At 41.5% G+C, this 23,160-nt stretch overlaps 1 non-coding gene across 1 annotated transcript; it reads left to right on the forward strand.

Annotated features, from left to right (window-relative positions):
• The first annotated feature begins 8,593 nt into the window (after positions 1 to 8,593).
• On the forward strand, positions 8,594 to 8,701 carry LOC130959752 (small nucleolar RNA R71). The gene has a single exon (XR_009078819.1). It is a non-coding gene; the product is annotated as a small nucleolar RNA R71 (small nucleolar RNA).
• Positions 8,702 to 23,160: the final 14,459 nt, after the last annotated feature.

Below are 23,160 nucleotides of genomic sequence, written 5' to 3' on the forward strand. Positions count from 1 at the left end.
AAGATCAAGTAAACTTCACATGATATCATGTGCTTCTTTATAATTTTCATTAAAAAAGAAAGCAGAATTCAAGAAATAAGTCGCTTACACTACAAAAAATATCGTTAAAATTGACGGCCAAATCGACGGCTAAGTCGTCGATAATATTAAAAATCAATGGCAAAATAAACAGCGGAAATGGTTGCTATTAAGCTTGTCGATTTTTTAAAATTGTAATAAAATCGACAATACTTCCATCTATAATATGAGTTTGAGAACTTTATCTTCTTACTAAAATTGACAACATTGCCGTCGATATTATTATATAAAATCGACGACATTTCTGTCGATATTTGATTTAATAAAATCGACAATATTTCCGTCTATAATATGAGTGTGAGAATTTTACTTTCTTAATAAAATCGACAACATTTCTATCGATATTTGATTCAATAAAATCGATATAATGGCCGTGGATTTAATTATTTAGATACTAACAAATTCTTTGTCTATATTTTATTTCTTTTGTCTATTTTAAATTTAAAAAATGACAATATTACTGTCGATTTTAATAACTATATTTTTTAATTATTTTTTTATTTAAAAAATAATAAATAATTAATACAAATAAATTTTAAAATATAAAAATAAAATTTATACTGAATATTAGATAACAAAACAAATAAATTATAATATGTGTTTGATAAACACCTAGACATACGGAAAAATAAATTATCTCATTTTCGTTGATCCAATTTTATACTTATTATTAATGTATCTCACTGTAAGGGCTAATAAAAAAAGACACATTAGCAAAATTGATTAACTTGATAACAGGATAAAACTCTTACATTGATAATACACGAAAACTAATTAATGTAAAAGAGTACAAAAACATAGCACATAATACTAGATTACCCTATCATGCCTAATATAACACACTGAACAACAGAAAAGGCTCCTTTTCATACCTGGAGAAAGTATATAAAATAATCAAATGTACATGATCACGATATCATAATTGATTGGATCTTTATTCACAACACAAATCTTACGACGTATTAACACCAGCAATCTTTTCTTGAAGCTTTAATGTTCGGGCCTAATGTAAACAAAAAAAAAAACAATTATTCAAGCACAATAGCCAATTCGAAATTATATACATGAATCTAACCAAGATCACAAGAATACAGACGGGACAGTAGAAAGAAGAGTGAAATACATACTATTAGCACTACTAGAAAATTAATTATTACAGACGAATATTTTTGATAGATTTAATCCCACGAAAATATAGACAGAATTTGCAAGGAATTTTTTGTCGAAAACAAAAAAAAAATTAGTATAAATTACAGACGGAAAAAAGAATTCGTCGATAATTCTGTCGGAAAAATTAATTTTTTTTGTGGGAAATAATTATCGACGGAAAATCCGTCTGTAATTAAATAGACAAAAATGCTACGTTTTATTAAATTATTACAGACAAAAAATCTGTCTGTAATCTAAAATTTTCCGTCAGAAATGTTGATATTCTGCATTTTATGTTCGATTGTGCCCGAGCTCCATTCATTCACAGCACCAAATCAAACGAGCTAAACCTAGCATCCCCTCTCCGTTGACGAGCTTCTTCTTCTCCTTTCCTCACCCATAGCGCCACCGCCGGCCACCCTAACCGCCGTAGCTACCTTCTCCTTCTTCTCTTTTTTAAACACTGAACCAGTAGAACACAGCTCCTGTCTCTCTCGTTCTTTCTCGTTCGCAAAACAAAGCAAGCTCAAGCTCCACCACCGCGGTGCCTCTCTCATTCTGGCCCGCATATCTTCTCAGCGCTACAGCCATCATCTCTTCCAGTCAATGCCGCGGCTACCTTTGCGCAAGCCCTAGCTCCGTGGCAACCAAAATCGGTTCTACCATCAGCCGCGGTTCCACCTCTCTCTTTCCCTATGTTCGAACCATAGAGAGTTCAATTAATTTTGTTTAGTTAGTTTGATTGTCTCTGCTTCCAGGTTTTGGTTTCAAAATTCTTTTAATTTCTATTGAGTTCAATTAATTTTGTTTAGTTAGTTTGATTTTAGTAACTAGTTTAGTTAGACTAGTTTTTTGATTAGTGGATTTTTTGGTTGTTAAAAAAGGATTAAATTAGGTTTTGATTCTGAATAGCTGAGAAATGTTTAGATTGTTAATCTGGATTGCTGAACAAATAGAATTTAGAGAAACACTCGTGCGTTTTTCTTTTTCTTCTTCCCTCCCCTCTATGAATTTTGCTGTGCACACCAAGTGTTCGATGGTTTGCTTATTTGTTGGTTTGACCTAACATGCACATCAAATGTTTGTTAATTAGTCTCAGTGGATAATTAGGTAGATATATGTGCTCAATGTTGTGTTTGTGCAGACGAGGTGTTTGATCTAATGACTGAACTGCTTTTGAAATAGGTGTTGTTTTCTTTCTTTGAAGCCATAATGGCTTATTGTTTTCTTTTTTTGAAAATTGATTAGGCCTCAATCTGGCTTTGATTTTGCTTCTTTTGTGGTGTTTAGACATTAGTGACTAGCTTCTGCTCGTAGTAATTATACTAGTATCTTCAATTGAGCCTCCATTTTTGAATTCAGATTCAGTCTCTGTTTTCTTCACTGTTGTGCTTTTCTTTTATGTGTACATAAGTAGTAATATGTATCTTTATTCTTGCTATTTCACTCTTAATTAATTATTTTTATGTTGCAAGTTCTGTCAAGGGGAGGGGCGGTTGTTACAGATGACTACTGACCATGAACCTAATACCGAGCGGAGCAGCATTGAGAACAGAGGTGGCTTTATCTCAAACATGCCAGGTTCTTCAACTAACCTTGAATTCTATGCTTTGTTGCTACTAATATTCAGTGCTAATTTTTGTGTTTTCATTCCTTTTACTATAGGAACTTGAGTTTTGTTTGCTGTGATATTAGTTTACTCAATTCCTTTTACTATAGGGTAGTGTTTCTTCTCTGAGACTGATATTCTCTTTCCCAGAAAAAACAAACTTCTTTTGGAACAGAATGGACCATATATTACAAGAATCTCAGTTTACGAGGTACGCTACAAGAATCGTTTACTCAATTAAAACCTCCTTGTCTTTTTATTATTCCTTTGCTGCTTTTTATAACTCGAGTTTTTGTACAGGGGTGTGAGAGAGAGGTTGCTGAGGCTGGGAAGCAATCCGATGAGTTCTTGCAGGAGTGTCTCCTGCGATTATCGTGGGCTCCTGTTCACTCAAAATAATCAAAAGATGTATGGTGCACGAAATTGTGATCACTACAACTTCGCACAACTAACCAGCAAGTGCACTGGGTCGTCCAAGTAATAAATCTTACGCGAGTAAGGGTCGATCCCACGGAGATTGTTGGTATGAAGCAAGCTATGGTCACCTTGTAAATCTTAGTCAGGCAGACTCAAATGGGTATAGATGATGAATAAAACATAAAGATAAAGATAGAGATACTTATGTATATCATTAGTGAGAGCTTCAGATAAGCGTATGAAGATGCCTTCCCTTCCGTCTCTCTGCTTTCCTACTGTCTTCATCCAATCCTTCTTACTCCTTTCCATGGCAAGCTTATGCAAGGGTTTCACCGTTGTCAGTGGCTACCTCCCATCCTCTCAGTGAAAATGTTCCTATGCTCTGTCACAGCATATGGCTAATCAGCTGTCGGTTCTCGGTCAGGCCGGAATAGAATCCAGTGATTCTTTTGCGTCTGTCACTAACGCCCCGCCTGCTAGGAGTTTGAAGCACGTCACAGTCATTCAATCATTGAATCCTACTCAGAATACCACAGACAAGGTTAGACCTTCCGGATTCTCTTGAATGCCGCCATCAGTTCTCGCCTATACCACGAAGATTCTGGTTAAAGAATCCAAGAGATAAACACTAGAGCCTTGGTTGCTTGTAGAACAGAAGTGGTTGTCAGTCACTTTGTTCAAAAGTGAGAATGATGATGAGTGTCACGGATCATCACATTCATCAAGTTGAAGAACAAGTGATATCTTGGACAAAGAACAAGCGGAATTGAATAGAAGAACAATAGTAATTGCATTAATACTCGAGGTACAGCAGAGCTCCACACCTTAATCTATGGTGTGTAGAAACTCCACCGTTGAAAATACATAAGAACAAGGTCTAGGCATGGCCGAATGGCCAGCCTCCCAAAGTGATCAAAAGATCTAAAGAAAAAGGTTCCAAAGATCAGAAGATGAAAATACAATAGTAAAAGGTCCTATATATAGAGAACTAGTAGCCTAAGGTGTACAGAGATGAGTAAATGACATAAAAATCCACTTCCGGGCCCACTTGGTGTGTGCTTGGGCTGAGCAATGAAGAATTTTCGTGTAGAGACTCTTCTTGGAGTTAAACGCCAGCTTTTATGCCAGTTTGGGCGTTTAACTCCCAATTAGGTGCCAGTTCCGGCGTTTAACGCTGGAATTTCTTGAGGTGACTTTGAACGCCGGTTTGGGCCATCAAATCTTAGGCAAAGTATGGACTATCATATATTGCTGGAAAGCCCAGGATGTCTACTTTCCAACGCCGTTGAGAGCGCGCCAATTGGGTTTCTGTAGCTCCAGAAAATCCACTTCGAGTGCAGGGAGGTCAGAATCCAACAGCATCTGCAGTCCTTTTGAGTCTCTGGATCAGATTTTTGCTCAGATCCCTCAATTTCAGCCAGAAAATACCTGAAATCACAGAAAAACACACAAACTCATAGTAAAGTCCAGAAAAGTGAATTTTAACTAAAAACTAATAAAAATATACTAAAAACTCAACTCAAACTACCAAAAATATACTAAAAACAATGCCAAAAAGCGTATAATTTATCCGCTCATCACAACACCAAACTTAAATTGTTGCTTGTCCTCAAGCAACTGAAAATCAAATAAGATAAAAAGAAGAGAATATACTATAGACTCCAAATTATCAATGAAACTTAGCTCCAAATTAGATGAGCGGGACTAGTAGCTTTTTGCCTCCGAACAGTTTTGGCATCTCACTCTATCCTTTGAAATTCAGAATGATTGGCTTCTTTAGGAACTCAGAATCCAGATAGTGTTATTGATTCTCCTAGTTAAGTATGATGATTCTTGAACACAGCTACTTATTGAGTCTTGGCCGTGGCCCAAAGCACTCTGTCTTCCAGTATTACCACCGGATACATACATGCCACAGACACATAATTGGGTGAACCTTTTCAGATTGTGACTCAGCTTTGCTAAAGTCCCCAATTAGAGGTGTCCAGGGTTTTTAAGCACACTCTTTTTGCCTTGGATCACAACTTTATTTCTTTCTTTTTCTTTTCTTTTTCTTTCTCCCCCCCTTTTTTTTTCTTTTTCGTTTTTCTCTTTCTTTTTTTTTTGTATTCACTGCTTTTTTTGCTTCAAGAATCATTTTTATGATTTTTCAGATCCTCAGTAACATGTCTCCTTTTTCATCATTCTTTCAAGAGCCAACAATTTTAACATTCATGAACCACAAATTCAAAAGACATATGCACTGTTTAATCATACATTCAGAAACAAAAGTATTGCCACCACATCAAACTAATTAAGCTAGTTTTAAAGATGAATTTGAAATCCTGTACTTCTTGTTCTTTTGTAATAAAAACAGTTTTCATTTAAGAAAGGTGATGGATTCATATTCATAGCTTTAAGGCATAGACACTAAGACACTAATGATCATAAGACACAAACATGGATAAACATAAAGCATAATTTTCGAAAAACAGAAAAGCAAAGAACAAGGAGATTAAAGAACGGGTCCACCTTAGTGATGGCGGCTTGTTCTTCCTCTTGAAGGTCTTATGGAGTGCTTGAGCTCCTCAATGTCTCTTCCTTGTCTTTTGTTGCTCCTCTCTTATGATGAGAGGGATCTCTTGTTTGCTCCATCCTTTTCTTAGTGATGGGCTTGAGGTCATGCCTTCTCAGTTGAACCGGCTTCCCTCTTGAGTTTCTCTTCCATTGGGCGTCCTCTTCACAGATATCTATGAGGATTTGGTCCAACCTTTTGATCAAAAGTTGACCTTTCTTCATGGCCACAACTTCATAGAAGTGGTCTTGATGCACCCTTGAGATGAATCTCTCCATCTCCCATGACTCGGAGGTGAAAGCTTTTGCCTTCCCTTTCCTCTTTCTAGAGGTTTCTCCAGCTTTGGATGCCATAAATGGTTATGGAAAAACAAAAAGCAATGCTTTTACCACACCAAACTTAAAAGGTTTGCTCGTCCTCGAGCAAAAGAAGAAAGAAGAGAGTAGAAGAAGAAGAAATGGAGGAGAGGGAGATGGCTATGTGGTTCGGCCATAAGGGGAAGAAGTGGTGTTTTAGGTTGTGTGAAAGTGAAGGTGTGAAGATGATAGTGGGATTTGATAGGTGGGGGGTTTTTGGTGAAGAGGTATTCGGGTGACTGGTGAAGAAGAAGAGAGAGTGTGGTGGGTTGGTGGGGATCCTGTGGGGTCCACAGATCCTGAGGTGTCAAGGAAAAGTCATCCCTGCACCAAATGGCACTCAAAAACGTGTTTTGAGCCAATTCTAGCGTTAAACGCCGGGCTGGTGCCCATTCCTGGCGTTTAACGCCAGGTTCTTGCCCTTTTCTGGCATTTAACGCCAGTCTGGTGCCCCTTTCTGGCTTTAAACGCCCAGAATGGTGCCAGACTGGGCGTTAAACGCCCAACTGCTAGCCTCACTGGCGTTTAAACGCCAGTGGGTTCTTCCTCCAGGGTGTGCTGTTTTTCTTCCTGTTTTTCATTCTGTCTTTGCTTTTTCAATTGATTTTGTGACTTCTCATGATCATCAACCTACAAAATAAGATAAAATAACAAAGGAAAATATATAAAACATAACATTGGGTTGCCTCCCAACAAGCGCTTCTTTAATGTCAGTAGCTTGACAGAGGGCTCTCATGGAGCCTCACAGATACTCAGAGCAATGTTGGAACCTCCCAACACCAAACTTAGAGTTTGAATGTGGGGGTTCAACACCAAACTTAGAGTTTGGTTGTGGCCTCCCAACACCAAACTTAGAGTTTGACTGTGGGGGCTCTGTTTGACTCTGATTTGAGAGAAGCTCTTCATGCTTCCTCTCCATGGTGACAGAGGGATATCCTTGAGTCTTAAACACAAAGGATTCTTCATTCACTTGAATGATCAGTTCACCTCCATCAACATCAATCACAGCCTTTGCTGTTGCTAGGAAGGGTCTGCCAAGGATGATGGTTTCATCCATGCACTTCCCAGTCTCTAGGACTATGAAATCAGCAGGGATGTAATGGTCTTCAATCTTCACCAAAACATCCTCTACAAGTCCATGAGCTTGTTTTCTTGAGTTGTCTGCCATCTCTAATGAGATTCTTGCAGCTTGTACCTCAAAGATCCTTAGCTTCTCCATTACAGCGAGAGGCATGAGGTTTACACTTGACCTTAAGTCACACAGAGCCTTCTTGAAGGTCATGGTGCCTATGGTACAAGGTATGGAAAACTTCCCAGGATCTTGTCTCTTTTGAGGTAATTTCTGCCTAGACAAGTCATCCAGTTCTTTGGTGAGCAAAGGAGGTTCGTTCTCCCAAGTCTCATTTCCAAATAACTTGTCATTTAGCTTCATGATTGCTCCAAGGTATTTAGCAACTTGCTCTTCAGTGACATACTCATCCTCTTCAGAGGAGGAATACTCATCAGAGCTCATGAAAGGCAGAAGTAAGTCCAATGGAATCTCTATGGTCTCATTTTGAGCCTCAGATTCCATGGTTCCTCATTAGGGAACTCATTAGAGGCTAGTGCACGCCCATTGAGGTCTTCCTCAGTGGCGTCCACTTCCTCTCTTTCCTCTCCAAATTCGGCCATGGTTATGGCTTTGCACTCTCCTTTTGGATTTTCTTCTGTATTGCTTGGAAGAGTACTTGGAGGGAGTTCAGTAATTTTCTTGCTCAGCTGTCCCACTTGTGCCTCCAAATTCCTAATGGAGGACCTTGTTTCAGTCATGAAACTTTGAGTGGTTTTGATTAGATTAGAGACCATGGTTGCTAAGTCAGAGGGGTTCTGCTTAGAATTCTCTGTCTGTTGCTGAAAAGATGATGGAAAAGGCTTGCCATTGCTAAGCCTGTTTCTTCCACCATTGTTGTTGTTGAAACCTTGTTGAGGTTTCTCTTGATTCTTCCATGAGAAATTTGGGTGATTTCTCCATGAAGAATTATAGGTGTTTCCATAGGGTTCTCCTAGGTAATTCACCTCTTCCATTGAAGGGTTCTCAGGATCATAGGCTTCTTCTTCAGATGAAGCATCCTTAGTACTGCTTGGTGCATTTTGCATTCCAGACAGACTTTGAGAAATTAAATTGACTTGTTGAGTCAATATCTTGTTCTGAGCCAAAATGGCATTCAGAGCATCAATCTCAAGAACTCCTTTCTTCTGACTTGTCCCATTGTTCACAGGATTCCTTTCAGAAGTGTACACGAATTGGTTATTTGCAACCATTTCAATGAGTTCTTGAGCCTCTGTAGGCGTCTTCTTCAGATGAAGAGATCCTCCAGCAGAGCTATCCAAAGACATCTTGGATAGTTCAGAAAGACCATCATAGAAAATACCTATGATGCTCCATTCAGAAAGCATGTCAGAAGGACATTTTCTGATTAATTGTTTGTATCTTTCCCAAGCTTCATAGAGGGATTCACCATCCTTCTATCTGAAGGTTTGGACTTCCACTCTAAGCTTACTCAATTTTTGAGGTGGAAAGAACTTTGCCAAGAAGGCATTGACTAGCTTTTCCCAAGAGTCCAGGCTTTCTTTAGGTTGAGAGTCCAACCATATTCTAGCTCTGTCTCTTACAGCAAAAGGGAATAGCATCAGTCTGTAGACCTCAGGGTCAACCCCATTAGTCTTGACTGTGTCACAGATTTGCAAGAACTCAGCTAAAAACTGATGAGGATCTTCTAATGGAAGTCCATGGAACTTGCAATTCTGTTGCATTAGAGAAACTAATTGAGGCTTAAGCTCAAAGTTGTTTGCTCCAATGGCAGGGATAGAGATGCTTCTCCCATAGAAGTCGGGAGTAGGTGCAGTAAAGTCACCCAGCACCTTCCTTGCATTGTTGTTGTTTTCGGCTACCATGGGTTCTTCCTCTTTGAAGAGTTCTGTTAGGTCCTCTACAGAGAGTTGTGCTTTAGCTTCTCTTAGCTTTCGCTTCAAGGTCCTGTCAGCTTCAACAAGAATGCCTTTGTCTTTGTTCCTGCTCATATGAAAGAGAAGAGAACAAGAAATATGGAATCCTCTATGTCATAGTATAGAGATTCCTTTAGGTGTCAGAGGAAAAGAAAAGTAGAAGACAGAAGTAGAAAATTCGAACTTATCAAGGAAGATGGAGTTCGAATTTTGCATTAAGGGATAGTGTTAGTTCATAAATAGAAGGATGTGAGAAGAAGGGAAGTAATTTTCGAAAATTAAGTAAAAGATTTTAAAAACATTTTGAAAAACACTACTTGATTTTCGAAAATAAGAGTGGGAAAGAAATCAAGTGATTTTTTGAAAAAGATTTTGAAATTAGAAATCAAAAAGATTTGATTGAAAACTATTTTGAAAAAGATGTGGTTAAGAAGATATGATTGGTTTTAAAAAGATGTGATTGAGAAGATATGATTTGAAAACAATTTTAAAAAGATTTGATTTTAAAAATTAATGACTTGCCTAACAAGAAAAGATATGATTCAAACATTAAACCTTTCTCAACAGAAAAGGCAACATACTTGAAATGTTCAATCAAATCATTAATTGTTAGCAAGTATCTTTGAAAAAGGAAAGAAATTGATTTTGAAAACATTTGATTGAAAAGATATGATTTGAGAAAGATTTGATTTTGAAAAACTTTGAAAACTTGAAAAAAATTGATTTGAAAACAAAATCTTCCCTCTTGTGCCATCCTGGCGTTAAACGCCCAGAATGGTGCACATTCTGGCGTTTAACGCCCAAACTACTACCCTTTTGGGCGTTAAACGCCCAGCCAGGCACCCTGGCTGGCGTTTAAACGCCAGTCTGTCTTCTTCACTGGGCATTTTTGAATGCCCAGCTTTTTCTGTGTAATTCCTCTGCAGTGTGTTCTGAATCTTCAATTCTCTGTATTATTGACTTGAAAAGACACAAATTAAAAATATTTTTGGATTTTTAATAATGAGGAATAATCAAAATGCAACTAAAATCAAATAACAATGCATGCAAGACACCAAACTTAGCAGTTTGTATACTATTGATACTAACAAAATGAGAATGCACATGAGAAATAACAAAACACTCAAGTCAATAGAATTCAAAGATCAAAACAAGGAAATCATCAAGAACAACTTGAAGATTAATGAAGACACATGCATAAATTTGAAAAATGCAAGAAGAACAGAAACATGCAATTGACACCAAACTTAAAATGAGACACTAGACTTAAACAAGAAATATTTTTGGTTTTTATGATTTTGTAAATTTTTTTTTGTTTTTTCGAAAATTAGGTGAAAAGGAAAATAAAGGTATCAAAATTCTTAATGAGAATTCCAGGAATCATGCAATGTTAGTCTAAAGCTTTAGTCTAAAGGAATTAGACATAGCTAGCCAAGCTTCAGCAGGACATTGCATTCAAGAGCTAAATTGATGAGGATCAATCAGCTTTGGTGATGATAAGAACATCACCTTGAAACACTAGAATTCATTCTTAAGAACTCTGAAAAAAATAAATACCTAATCTAAGCAACAAGATGAACCGTTGATGAGCGGATATTTTATACGCTTTTTGGGGGTAATTTCATGTAGATTTTAGTATGTTTTAATTAGTTTTTAATAGAATTTTATTAGTTTTTAAGCAAAAATCATATTTCTGGACTTTACTATGAGTGTGTGTATTTTTCTGTAATTTCAGGTATTTTCTGGCTGAAATTGAGGGAGCTGAGCAAAAATCTGACTTAGGCTGAAAAAGGACTGCTGATGCTGTTGGATCCTGACCTCCCTGCACTCGAAATGGATTTTCTGGAGCTACAGGAGTTCAATTGGCGCGCTCTCAACGGCGTTGGAAAGTAGACATCCAGGGCTTTCCAGCAATATATAATAGTCCATACTTTGCGCAAGGATAGACGACGTAACTTGGCGTTGAACGCCAAGTTCATGCTGCTGTCTGGAGTTAAACGCCAGAAAAACGTCATGATCCGGAGTTGAACGCCCAAAACACGTCATAACCTGGAGTTTAACGCCAAGAAAGGCCTCTACTCGTGGATAGCTTTAATCTCAGCCCCAGCACACACCAAGTGGGCCCCAGAAGTGGATTTCTGCACCAATTATCTTAGTTTATTCATTTTCTGTAAACCTAGGTTACTAGTTTACTATTTAAACAACTTTTACAGACATTTCTTGTACCTCATGACATTTTCAGATCTGAATTACATACTTTTGACAGCATGAGTTTCTAAACTCCATTGTTGGGGGTGAGGAGCTCTGCAGCGTCTCGATGATTTAATACAATTCCTTTGTTTTCCATTCAAACACGCTTGTTTCTATCTAAGATGTTTATTCGCGCTTAATTGTGAAGAAGGTGATGATCCGTGACACTCATCACCTTCCTCAATCCATGAACGTGTGCCTGACAACCACCTCCGTTCTACATCAGAATGAATGAATATCTCTTAGATTCCCCAACAGAATCTTCGTGGTATAAGCTAGATAGATGGCGGCATTCATGAGAATCCGGAAAGTCTAAACCTTGTCTGTGGTATTCCGAGTAGGATTCTGGGATTGAATGACTGTGACGAGCTTCAAACTCCTGAGGGCTGGGCGTTAGTGACAGACGCAAAAGAATCAATGGATTCTATTCCAACCTGATTGAGAACCGACAGATGATTAGCCGTGCTGTGACAGAGCATAGGAACGTTTTCACTGAGAGGATGGGAAGTAGCCATTGACAACGGTGACACCCTACATAGAGCTTGCCATGGAAGGAGCCTTGCGTGTATTGAGGGATTTCAAGGAAGAGTTGAAGTCAAAGGACAAATCATCTCCAAAACTCCAACATATTCCCCATTCCTTTATAAACAAGTAACTCTATTGTTCTCGTTTACCTTTCCAATCAAATCTAATAATTCCAACTTACAATTTTAAACATTTTGACTTCTTACAATTAAATCCAAATAACCTTGTTGACATCCTAACTAAGATTAATAAAATAAATATTGATTGCTTCAAACCAATAATCTCCGTGGGATCGACCCTTACTCACGTAAGGTATTACTTGGACGACCCAGTGCACTTGCTGGTTAGTTGTGCGAATCAAAAACTTCGTGCACCAAGTTTTTGGCGCTGTTGCCGGGGATTATTGAGTTTGGACAATTGAAGGCTTATTTTATTTCTTAGATTAGGAATATTTTATTTTTATTTTTATTGTTATAGAGTCATTAAATCTTGATAGGATAGTCTCTTTTCAAAAAAATTTCTTTTCAAAATTTATTATTTTTCCGTTAATTAATTGATAATTTTCGTGAGTTTAGAGTCTTGTTCTAAGTTTGGTGTCAATTGCATATCTCATATTTTCCTTTAAAATTTTCGACTTGTGTTCTTTGTTCTTCATTGATCTTCAAGTTGTTCTTGCTTATTTTTCTTGTTTGATCTTGAGTTTTTCTTGTTCTGTGTCTTTTCTTGTTTTTCTTGTGCTTTTTCAAAACATTAGTTTTCAAAAATTTATTTTATCCATAAAATAATACATCTTTAAAATACATTACATTTTAATTCAGTTGGTTATAGTGTTGGCTTATGTTCTTGGCAATTGGGCACTTTCTTCTTAAAATCCTTTTTCAAAGATAATTTTTCTTGATTTAATCTTGTGCCAAACTTTAAGTTTGGTGTTTTCTTGTTAATCTTTCATATTTTCGAAAATTTTATTAAAGTTTTCTAAAAATTTTAAGTTTGGTGTTCTTTCTTTTGTTCTTGGTGTTCTTGTAAATCTTCAAAGTGTTCTTGAGTTTTTCTTGTGTCTTGATCTTAAAATTTTTAAGTTTGGTGTTCCTTGGTGTTTTCCCTCCAAAAATTTTCGAAAACAAGGAACATTAGATCTAAAAATTTTAAGTCTTGTGTCTTTTGTGTGTTTTTCTCTTTCATCATAAAATTCAAAATTCAAAAAAATATATATCTTTTCTAACTAATTTTGAACTACATTTTTCGAAAATCTTATATAAAAATTCAATTTTCAATTTCAAAATATTTCCAATTTCTTTTATTTATTTCGTTTTTATTTAATTATTTTATTAAAAAAAAATCAACATATAAATTATCCCTTGTGATCCAATATGGAAGCAAGTAGGAATGAACAGTCCTAGAGGACTCTGGGGTCATATGCTAGCCCCACTACTGCTTCATATGGGAGTAGTATCTGTATACCCTCCTGTTCCGAGGGTTACCTGAAACGTGTAGCTCGGTCGTCTGGCAAGACCCGAGGTAGGGGTTCCGTGACCCGAGCTTGGTGTGCTGAGCGGCGGGGGGTTGTACCTGCAATGACACTCCGATGCTTAAGTTAGCATGGGTCCAAGCAGATATTGAGTAGAATTAGAGTATGAGTTATACCTGGGTGCTCCAGTGTATTTATAATGGTGAGATGTGGCCTCCTGTGGATAGGATAAGTTAGTTATCTTATCTTATCTTTAAGTGAGGTCATCTTATCTTCAAGGGAACCGCCTTTATCTTTCTGGGCTTTTAGCCGCCTTTAGATTGGGCTATGTTCCTTCGTTTTGGGCCTTTCTTCTTTATTTGTCCGAGGTCCGACCTCAGGCGTGGGCCTTTGGGACGAGGTCGGACCTTCTGCGAACTTCCCGAGTTTGGAGAGCTCGGTCAGGGTATGAACAGTGCCCCTGTCCGAGTTCGTCCTTTTGAGAGGTCGAGCTCGGGCATAGTCGTTCTTTTCAAAATTTGAAAATGGCCGTTTCAGCATTTATTGCTTTTTACCGTTTCTCCTCGATTTCCGTTCGGGCTCTGTGAAGGCATTATTTATTTGCCCCTTTCCTCATTTTCTTTGTTTATTCTGTTCCCTTTTTCTGGGTTTTTCGCCGCCTCTCTTTCGAGCATCTTCCTTCTTTCTCTCTGTTCTTCTTCTCCGATTCTTTCTGTGCGTGGTTTTTCGGGGTTTCCTCTGCGCCGCTGTTTTCGTTCTTCTTGCATCGGAGCTTGTCGTCTTCTTCCTTTCTCCCAGGTTTGTTTCTTGTCTTTACTTTTGCTGTGCACATATGCTGGGGTTGCCCCGGAAAGAGGCGCCGCCATTGCTTTGGTTGTTTGTATGTGGGGGGGGCTCTTTTCTCTTGGTACTTTGTTTTCGGGTTACTGCATTTTTCTTCTAAAAGAACTTTTGTTTTCTTGCTTCTGCTGAATGGGTTTTTTGCTGTCTGCCTATTATGTGATTTTTGGCTTGCTGTTGTATTCTTCTTTGTAGGCAAGATTTTTTATGTCTCGAAAGGTGTTTCAAGCAATGTCGACCAAGATTCCGAGTGGTCTTGGTTGGGTAGATCCTGTTCCTCTAAGGGTCCCTTCTGTTGTAGATTCTGAGTATCTAGTTAGGTTCCGTAGGGAGTGTAGTATTTGTGAGAACAGGAGTCTGAGCGGGATTATGAGCTAGTAGCCCCGGAGTCCGAGGAGAGAGTGTGCTTCCCGCCTTTAGAAAGTTCCGAGAAGCTATTCTTTTATGCTTACGATTGTTTTTTCTCTAAGCTGGGTGTACGACTTCCTTTTACCGACTTGGAGTCCGAGGTCCTTTGGTCTTGTAACCTTGCCCCTACGCAACTCCATCCAAATTCTTGGGCGTTTTTAAAGCTGTTTCAACTTTTGTGTCAGTTTTTGGGCGTCTCCCCTTCTGTTTCTCTTTTTTCCTATCTGTTCGCGTTGACGAAGCCGGGGTCGGGTGCTGGGAAGGTGTCTTGGGTCTCTTTTAGGGCTAACCAGGGGAAGAAGTTTTGTACCTTGTATGATGAGTCGTTTCATGATTTCAAGAACTACTATTTCAAGGTCCGGGCTGCTGGAGATGTCCGACCTTTCTTTCTAGATGAGAGTGGGGAGCCTTCTTTTCCTCTTTGTTGGCAGGAGAATGTTGTGTCGGTTAAGTATACTTTTGAGAGTCTAGATGAGGTAGAGCAGGCTTTTGCGGGTGTGTTGAGCAGTTTATGGGGTCGGGCACCTCACTTGGACACGAAGAAAATGTTGGGAGATCCAAGCCTTCTCCGTTCCGAGTTAGGTAGTTCCCGACCTCTCCGAGCTTCATCCTTTTAGTATTTTGCCTGTTTTGGTGGAATTCCTGTTTGTGATAATCCCTTTCTTTTTGTTTCTGCAGAGATGTCTTCTCAGGCGGATTCCATGAAGTTTCTTCGTCGGTCGAAGAAGTCTGCAGCTGCTCGGAATATCGAGGCTGAGGTTTCTGCCCGATCTTCTCCGCAGAAGACTACCGTGGGTGTTCAGACTCGGTCGAAGACCATTCCGACTCCTCAGTTCCGAGCTATAACTCAAGATCCTCCGACCTCCGGACCTGGTCACCTTTCCCCGTCTTCGACCTCGGGTCCTCCCCCCAAGAAACAGAAGACCTCTCAAGAGCTTGCTGGTTTCAATGATAAGGATTTTGACGCTCTTGGTTGGATTGAGCAGCACATTCTCCCCCAGACCTTTATTTCTACTGATGATGCGTCTATGGAGCATCACTTTCAGTATATGGCGCGGAGCTGTGTTCGGATGGCTAGTCTTCATGCCGCTATTGCTCGGGAGTTCAAGAAAGCTCCCCTTGGGGCGACCAGCTCCCGACTTGAGAAGGCACGTCTGAGCTTGATAAGATTAGTCAACTGAAGGCTGCCAGGATTACTGAGCTGGAGGCCTCTTTGGAGGAAGAGAAAACTAGGGCCACCGCGGCTGTGGCGGCGGCGAAGACATCTGAGGAGATGGCGAGGGTGGCGACGGAGAACTATACTAAGCTGTATGCCGAGCTTGTGGAGACGAAGGAGAAGTTGCAGTATGCTCGGGATGATTTTTACGAGCTGGAAGATAATGTGGCCAAGGGTATGGATGCTATGTTTGTGAATTTGAGGGATCAGGTCCGGGTTCTTGCTCCCGACCTGGATCTGAGCTTATTCAGTACGGAAAACATTGTTGTGGAGGGAAAGATTGTTCCTGCTCCTGCCGAGGATGAGGTTCCGGTGTCCGACCACAAGGCTCCGGTGTCCGACCCCGAGGTTCCGGTTGTGAACCCGACTTCACCTTTGGCTGAGGATAGATCTGGTGTGGAGGTTTCAAACCGGGATGACGTTGCCGTCGATGCAGTCCCGATATCTATGTTTCAGCCTGCTGTCGATGTGGAGTCCGGAAAGGGCCTCGATCCTCTGTAGTCTTGTACTTCTTGGTGTTTTGCCCGATCTGTGGGCTCTTTTGTTTTTGGATGGTTTCTGTTGAACACTTTGGACACCTTTTGTTTTATTTAGCTACTTGTAGTAACTTTATTATGCGGTGTTTTTTGTTCGCGCTTGACTTTTTGTTTCCGCTTTTGTGCTTTTTAGTCATTTTCGGATAACAACTTTTTAGCTAGCGTTTTGACTTCTTACTTTCGCTTTTGTGTTTTTTAGTTGTTTTCGATTAACAACTTTTTAGCTAGCGTTTAGACTTCTTACTTTCGCTTTTTGCTTTTTAGTTGTTTTTGATTAACAACTTTTTAGCTAGCGTTTTGACTTCTTACTTTCGCTTTTGTGCTTTTTAGTTGTTTTCGATTAACAACTTTTTAGCTAGCGTTTTGACTTCTTACTTTCGCTTTTTTGCTTTTTAGTTGTTTTTGATTAACAACTTTTTAGCTAGCGTTTTGACTTCTTACTTTCGCTTTTGTGCTTTTTAGTTGTTTTCGATTAACAACTTTTTAGCTAGCGTTTTGAAACTTCTTTCGATTTCGTTCTTTTCGCTTGTACTTTTTAGTTGCTTTTTCTAAAGCACTTTTTTAGTAAGCGTTTTTCGAAATCTTGGTTCTTGCCGTTTTAAGGCTTCTTTCTTGGGCCGAGCTTTTTCTCGGACATCGGGTGCTCGAGTACCTCCTTTTTGTTAGGTCCGACTTTGTCGTTGGTCGGTTCTTCTGAGTTATTTCTGTAATCTCTTTTTATTTGGCTTTTTGAGCCATTTTAGAGTTACTTTATAACTTTTCCCTTTGTTGGGTCCGACTTCGTCGTTTGGTCGGCCTTTTTAAGTTATTTTTGTAACCTCTTTTTTATTTGGCTTTTCGAGCCATTTTCAGGGTTACTTTATAACTTCTCACATTAATTTGCACCTCGTCGCTTTATCTTTGCCGACCTTGTATGGTCTTTTGGCAAATGATTTTTTGCGTTTTGCCAGCATAAATTAATGCGCCTTGGTGGGGTACTTTCTAGGATTTGCTTCATCATGAGGAAGAGAAAATAGAGAAATTTGATTAGTATTAAAAAAAAAATTTACAAAGTGTTTACCCTTTAGGTCGGGTATCCTGCTTAACCGGGTGTCTCATTAAAAAACCCTTGTAGGGAAAAAGAGTACACCTCGGGTTAAGTTTTTCTAGCTGTAGTACCGTCTTAGATTACAGGCGTGCCAGGTCCTGGGCAGCTCATTGCCTTCTAGGTCGGATATTTTGTAGTAGCCTGTCCCTAAGACTTCTGTTACCTTGTAGGGCCCTTTCCAATTTGCGGCTAGCTTTCCTTCTCCCGACTTTTGTGTTCCGATGTCATTTCGGATTAGAATCAGGTCGTGAATGGAGAAGCTTCGCTTTATTACCTTTTGATTGTATCTGAGGGCCGTTCGCCGTTTTAAGGCTTCTTCTCGAATCCGAGCTCTTTCTCGGACCTCGGGGAGGAGGTCGAGTTCTTCCCTTTGTGCCTGCGGGTTATCTTTTTCGTTGTAGAAGATGACTCTGGCGACCCTTCATCTATTTCGATAGGAATCATTGCCTCCATCCCGTAAGCTAGCCGAATGGGGATTCTCCCGTTGTAGAGTGCGGGGTTGTCCGATATGCCCATAGTACCTGGGGGAGTTCGTCGGCCCACGCCCCTTTGGCCTCTTGGAGTCTTCGCTTTAACCCGGCCAAGATGACTTTATTTGCAGCCTCTGCTTGTCCATTGGCTTGTGGGTGCTCGACCGATGTGAATTGCTGTTTGATTTTTAGTTCGGCCACCAAGTTCTGAAAACTTGTGTCCGTGAACTGTGTTCCATTGTCTGTTGTGATGGAGTAGGGGACTCCGAACCTCGTGACGATGTTTTTGTATAGGAATTTACGGCTTTTCTGAGCCGTAATAGTGGCTAAGGGTTCGGCTTCGATCCACTTTGTGAAGTAGTCGACCCCTACTATGAGGTATTTGACTTGCCCCGGTCCTTGTGGAAACGGGCCGAGTAGGTCGAGTCCCCATTTTGCGAAGGGCCTTGGCGCAGTGATGCTGATAAGGTCTTCGGGCGGTGCCTTGTGAAAATTGGCGTGTTTTTGGCAGGGGGGCATATTTTCACAAACTCTGTCGCGTCTCTTTGTAAGGTCGGCCAGTAGAACCCGGCCCTGACTACTTTCTTGGATAGTGCCCGAGCTCCGAGATGGTTCCCACACATGCCTTCGTGGACTTCTTCGAGGACGCCCTTTGTTTCTGAGGTCGGAACGCACCTAAGGAGGGGGTTTGAGAATCCTCTTCTGTATAATACGTCGTGAATTAGCGTATAATTCTGGGCGTCCTTTGTAAGCCTTTTAGCTTCTTTTCTTTCTATGGGGAGAGTTCCTGACTTCAGGTAGTTGAGTATGGGGGTCATCCATCCTTGCTGTTGGTTGGATATATTTAACGTTTCTTCCTCTCTTAGCACGGAGGGAGATTGTAAGGTTTCTTGGAGAAGACTTCTGTTGTTGCCTCCGGGCTTGGTGCTAGCGAGCTTCGAGAGGGCGTCTGCCCGGGCATTTTGTTCCCGAGGTATGTGCTGGATTTGTATTTCCGGGAAGTGTCGTAATTGTGCCTGTGTTTGATCCAGGTATTTTTTCATAGTAGGGTCTTTGGCCTGGTAACTTCCATTTACTTGTGATGTGACGACCTGGGAGTCGCTGAAGATCGTGATTCTCTGGGCTCCGACCTCTTCGGCTAGCTTTAGTCCTGCTAGTAGGGCCTCGTATTCGGCTTGGTTGTTTGAAGCCTGGAACTCGAATTTTAAGGACAGCTCTATCCGCGTTCCTTGGTCGCTTTCGAGTATAACACCGGCTCCGCTTCCTGTTTTGTTTGAGGACCCGACATACAGATTCCACGAGAGTGGGGTTCCCGGGGTCCCAGTATATTCTGCGATGAAGTCGGCTAGATATTGAGATTTTATGGCAGTCCGGGCTTCATAGTGGAGGTCGAACTCGGACAGTTCCACCGCCCATTGTAGGATTCGTCCTGCCATGTCTGTTTTTTGTAGGATGTGTCTCATGGGTTGGTTCGTCCGGACTTTGATGGTGTGGGCTTGAAAGTAGGGACGGAGCCTCCGAGCCGTGAATACTAGGGCGTAGGCGAATTTCTCTATTTCTGATAGTTTAATTCGGCCCCTTGTAGTGCCTTGCTTACGAAGTATATGGGGTGTTGTCCTTGGTCATTTTCTCGTATTAATGCTGAAGCAACTGCCCGATGTCCGACCGAGAGGTATAATACGAGCTCTTCCCCTTTTAAAGGTCGGGTTAGGATTGGTGGCTGCCCGAGGAATTCCTTGAATTCTTGGAAGGCTTTTTCGCACTCCGGGGTCCATGAGAAGGGTTTCCCTTTCTTTAGGAGTGAGTAGAGAGGTAGTGATTTTATCGCTGATCTGCCAAGAATCTTGATAGGGCGGCTAGCTTTCCATTTAGTTGTTGTACTTCTTTGACACACGTCGGGCTTTTCATTTTGAGTATCGCTTGGCATTTGTCCGGGTTTGCTTCGATGCCTCTTTGAGTCAGCATGAAGCCTAAGAACTTTCCGGCTTCTGCGGCGAAGGTGCACTTGGTCGGGTTAAGTCTCATGTTGTGTTTCCTGAGGGTGCCGAAGACACTTGTGAGGTCGGGAACCAAGTTTCTGTCTTCTTGTGTCTTACCAGCATATCGTCGACGTACACTTCTAGTTGTAGCCCGATGTGCTCTGAGAATACTTTGTTCATTAGCCTCTGGTAGGTTGCCCCGGCGTTCTTCAGCCCGAAGGGCATTACTACGTAGCAGTAGTTTGCCCTTGGGGTTATGAACGAGGTCTTTTCTTGGTCGGGTCCGTACATCGGGATTTGATTGTATCCCGAGTATGCATCATGAAGGAGAGATATCTGTAGCCTGAGGCTGCGTCGACTAAGGCGTCGATGTTTGGTAGTGGATATGGGTCTTTGGGGCAGGCTTTGTTGAGATCCGTGTAATCGACGCACATCCTCCATTTTCCGTTGGGCTTTTTTACCAGGACCACGTTTGCGAGCCATAGGGGATATTTTACTTCCCTAATGAATCCCGCATCTAGCAGTGCTTGTACCTATTCTTCTATTGCCTGCATGCGCTCGGGTCCGAGCTTCCGGCGTCTCTGTTGGACGGGTCTGGATCCCGGGTATACTGATAGCTTATGGCACATCAGGTCGGGACTTATGCCTGGCATGTCGGAGGCCTTCCAGGCGAAGAGGTCGGAATTCTCCCTTAAGAGGGTTATGAGTTCCTCCTTTAGGCCTGCTTCGAGGTTTGCTCCAATGTTTGTTACTTTTTCAGGTGTGTTCCCGATTTGGATCCTTTCGGTTTCTCCCTCTGGTTGTGGCCGAAGGTCTTCTCGGGTTTGAACTCGCCCGAGTTCTATTGTGTTGACTTCTTTCCCTTTTAGGCTTAGGCTTTCGTTGTAGCATCGCCGTGCTAGCTTTTGGTCGCCCTTTAGGGTAGCGATTCCTTTTGTGGTAGGGAACTTCATACAGAGGTGTGGGTCGAGACTATAGCTGCCAGTCTGTTTAAGGTTGGTCGCCCAATGAGGGCATTGTATGCTGAAGTGACGTCGACTACAATGTAGTCGATGCTTAATGTTTTAGATTGCTCGCCTCTTCCAAAGGTAGTGTGTAGCGAGATGTATCCTAAGGGATGGATCGGGGTGTCCCCTAGCCCAAATAGGTCGGTGGGATAGGCTTTTAGCTCTTTTTCTTCAAGTCCGAGCTTGTCGAAGGCCGCTTTGAACAGGATATCTGCTGAGCTTCCCTGGTCAATCAGGGTTCGATGTAAGTTGGCGTTTGCTAGAATAACGGTGATCACCTTTGGATCGTCGTGCCCGGGTATTATCCCTTGAGCATCCTCTCGGGTAAATGAGATAGTGGGTAACTCGGGCAGGGGACTGTCTTCTCGGACATGATAGATTTCTTTGAGGTGTCTTTTTCGCGAAGATCGGGATGCTCCTCCGCCTGCGAAACCTCCATTTATCATGTGAACGTGTCTTTCAGGGGTTCGCGGGACTTGTTCGGCCCGACCTTCATTGTCTCCTCGCCTTCTCTTCCTGGTTTCTTCTCCTTTCTCTGCTGTGTATCTGTCGAGCTTTCCTTCTCTGGCTAGCTTTTCTATAACATTCTTTAGGTCGTGGCAGTCGTTGTAGAATGACCGTAGAGCTTGTGATATTCGCAGTATTCGGACCGATCTCTCCCCGCTCTTTTGTGTTTTAGAGGTCGGGTGTGGGATCTTTTCGGTGTGGCATACTTCTCTGTAGATGTCTACCAGGGAGACTCGGAGGGGGGTATAGCTGTGGTACTTCCGTGGCTTGTCCGAGTTGGGTTCTTCTTTCTTCTTCTGTTCTCGATCTCGATCTCGGAGTGGGTAGGTTGATTCCTTCCTAGAAGAGTCTCTTAGCTGGGAGGTTTCCTCCATATTGATATATTTTTCTGCCCGCTCCTGCACCTCGTATAGGGAGGTCGGGTATCGTTTGGAGAGGATTGGCTAAACGGTCCTTCCTTTAGGCCGTTTGCCAATCCCATGATAGCTGCTTCAGTGGGCAAGTGTTGTATGTCCAGGCAGGCTTTGTTGAATCGCTCCATGTATTCTCGGAGAGTTTTGGTTACCTTGTTTGATCCCGAGTAGACTGGGGGCATGTTTTGCCTTGTCCTTTTGAATGGAGAACCTTGTTAGGAATTTCTTAGTTAGGTCTTCGAAGCTGGTGATTGATCTCGGTGGCAGTTGTCGAACCACCTCATGGCTGACTTGTGAGAGTGGTGGGGAAGGCTTTGCACCGAATCGCGTCGGAGGCGTCGACTAGGTACATTCTGCTTCTGAAGTTGCTGAGGTGGTGACTTGGATCGGTGGTGCCGTCGTAGAGATCCATATCGGGTGGTTTGAAGTTTCGCGGTACCTTCTCCTTCATGATCTCTTTGTGAAGGGATCATGATTGTCTTCGGGGGTGGTGTCGCGTTCTGTTCGATCTTTCAGGTTGGCCTCTATTTTCCGTAGTTTTTCTTCTAATTCTCTGCGCTTGCGAGCCTCCCTTCTCAGATCTTGTTCGGTTTCTTTTTGCTTCTTTATGTCCTCTTCGAGTTGTTTCAGTCGGTTTTGTTGTGCCCGGACTGCTTCTAGAATTTCCGAGCTCTTTTCTCTTTCGGGATTTGTGGATCTTTGTTTGGGAATGATGTACTTGGGCGATTCTGTTTGTTTCCTCCTGGAGTGTGGTGATAGAGGGCTGTCCGGTCGTTCTTCGGTGTCAATTTCCTCTTCTTGTTCTGATGTAGCGTGGTTATTGTTGGGAGGGTCGTCCGCCATGGTAAAGGGATGACTTCCAGGTCCCCGGCAACGGCGCCAATGTTCCGAGGGTTACCTGAAACGTGTAGCTCGGTCGTCTGGCAAGACCCGAGGTAGGGGTTCCGTGACCGAGCTTGGTGCTGAGCGGCGGGGGGTTGTACCTGCAATGACACTCCGATGCTTAAGTTAGCATGGGTCCAAGCAGATATTGTAGAATTAGAGTATGAGTTATACCTGGGTGCTCCAGTGTATTTATATGGTGAGATGTGGCCTCCTGTGGATAGGATAAGTTAGTTATCTTATCTATCTTTAAGTGAGTCATCTTATCTTCAAGGGAACCGCCTTTATCTTTCTGGGCTTTTAGCCGCCTTTAGATTGGGCTATGTTCCTTCGTTTTGGGCCTTTCTTCTTTATTTGTCCGAGGTCCGACCTCAGGCGTGGGCCTTTGGGACGAGGTCGGACCTTCTGCGAACTTCCCGAGTTT

This window comes from Arachis stenosperma, chromosome 10, assembly GCF_014773155.1.
Source record: "Arachis stenosperma cultivar V10309 chromosome 10, arast.V10309.gnm1.PFL2, whole genome shotgun sequence".
NCBI lineage: Eukaryota > Viridiplantae > Streptophyta > Magnoliopsida > Fabales > Fabaceae > Arachis > Arachis stenosperma.